The sequence below is a fragment of the Dysidea avara genome, chromosome 11 (genome assembly GCF_963678975.1).
Source record: "Dysidea avara chromosome 11, odDysAvar1.4, whole genome shotgun sequence".
Lineage (NCBI taxonomy): Eukaryota > Metazoa > Porifera > Demospongiae > Dictyoceratida > Dysideidae > Dysidea > Dysidea avara.
Genome location: NC_089282.1, coordinates 17,697,212 through 17,699,272, shown reverse-complemented (window position 1 = coordinate 17,699,272; position 2,061 = coordinate 17,697,212). Strand labels below are relative to the sequence as shown.

The window sequence follows — 2,061 nt, the reverse complement described above, 5'->3', positions numbered from 1 at the left end:
CAAAATTATAAACAAGTTGATGTGCTTGAGTTTCTATCCATATCAATGCTATACTATTATTTATTTTGCTGAATAATTAGAATTTGGTTTGTGTATATTTCATAATTCATGTGTTATTTTGTAATTTGTTAATTATGTTACTGTGCCCTTACCACCACCCCCAGCACTGGCTGTCAAGTGCTGGACAGCTGGATAACACCAGCGACTATTAAGAGCAAAGCTATTCGGGGGCATCGGCATTAAGCCTGCCTCGAAGCCTGGCCATCACAAAACCAAAGAGGAGATGAAAAGAAGATCCCCAATGTACCAGTAAGAAAATGTAGTGTTACTAGTAACACATGTATAAATTGTGTAGGTGTGATATGTACCAGATTGTTGGAAAGTAAAAAGGAGAGTGCTTGGTGGTTCAGCATCCATTGTAGTATGTCAGTCACTGCATGTTGTAGTCAAGAGGGAGCTGATTCGTCTCCCACACAGAATTAAAATTGAAAACAATGTCATCACAGACTGCAGTAACCCCCTGCCAGACAGTAGCACAGTTTCAACACTTCCAGTTTCAATGCCTCATTCAACTAGTAATACTGTAGTATTACCTGCTAATTTACCACAAAGTAAACTGGATGGGCAAGACATACAGGTTTCACTGGTTAAACAGGTTGTACCTGATGAACAGGTTTTACCGGATTCCACCAGTCATGCTATTCTGATCAACATAGAGTCTCCTAGTCCAGCAGTGGTTGCTGATAGTCAAAATCATGATGTGTCAGTGACTTTAAGCATGGGTCAATATCAACTTTCCACACCTCCCAGGCCACACATTTCAGCATCACCTGATCACAAACAGATCAGATGATCACCTCATAACCTCTCCTCTACAATGGTGTCCTCTACTGAACATGTTACACCTCGTAAACCAGTGTCACATGATTCTGATGTTGTTGGGTCAGAGATGATTACTTGTGCTGTGTGCATAAATGTGAGTTAATTGTGATAGTGGGGCAGATATGCAACGTAAAGTGACCAAGATGTTCACTTCTGGCAGAAAGCATGAAATTTGGTGTTTTGGGGTTTTAGAACATGCTGATTCTAAATTTTAGAGGAACTACTTCATCAGAACAAGGCTTCCTGCTTAAATCTGAGCTCAGAATTGGTGTGGTCAAGATTTTAAAGTTAATGCGAAGACATTGTTTTTTGCTTTAGTACATTCTAAAAATACATTCATTACTTGTGCGTCACATGATTCTGATGTTGTTGGGTCAGAGATAATTACTTGTGCTGTGTGTAAGATTTGTGTACATAAATGTGAGTTAATTGTGACAGTCTATACCTGTGCTTTTATATTGTATGGACTGAAATGTAAGACAAAAAATGAATATTTTTTTACTAATGTGCTGAGCAACATAACAGCGTATTGGTATGGGAACTACATACCCTATAGAGCTTTTTTTCCTTATTCGTGGAAAATATTTGTCTCCCAAACAATCACACACTTAATACTGTTCTGATTTTTGTGGAATAAAAAGTTTATTTAGCAGCAGGGATTTTTAGTTTGGCTATAACTGGCTATTATTAGTGCATAAAAAAATGCTAGAAATAATGACCTAATGGTATGAGAAATGTACTTACCTGTTGAAATATACTGCATGTTACAAACAGTAAAGTTAATGTAAACAATATTCAAATGCCTGAAATGTTCCAATTTTTCGAATGCTCTTAAACAAACGAACCTTACTCAATTTTCACATCCTGTGAGCTTTATTGCTTTATTTGTGGAAACTATTTGTCTCCCAGACAATCACACACTTAATACTGTTCTGATTTTTGTGGAACTAAATTTTATTTTGCAGCAGAGATTTTTAGTTTGGCTATAACTGGCTATTATTAGTGCATAAAAAGAATGCTAGAAATAATGACCTAATGGTATGAGAATCCTATGTACTTACCTGTTGGAATATACTGCATGCTACAGATAGTAAAGTTAATGGAAACAATATTCAAATACCTGAAATGTTTCAATTTTTTGAATGCTCTTAAACAAATGAACCTTCAAATTTCATTACT

At 36.2% G+C, this 2,061-nt stretch overlaps 1 long non-coding RNA gene across 8 annotated transcripts in view; it reads left to right on the top strand.

Moving 5' to 3' along the window:
• The first annotated feature begins 433 nt into the window (after nt 1–433).
• LOC136239328 (uncharacterized) overlaps nt 434–2,061 on the top strand; it is a 4,749-nt gene continuing 3,121 nt past the window's right edge. For 2 of the 8 annotated variants that reach the window (XR_010693416.1, XR_010693417.1), the window contains exon 1: nt 438–976. This is a non-coding gene — a long non-coding RNA (uncharacterized lncRNA). Of the gene's footprint in view, nt 977–2,061 lie in introns of all 8 variants that reach the window. The other 6 variants (XR_010693415.1, XR_010693420.1, XR_010693418.1 and 3 more) reach the window with 6 other exon arrangements.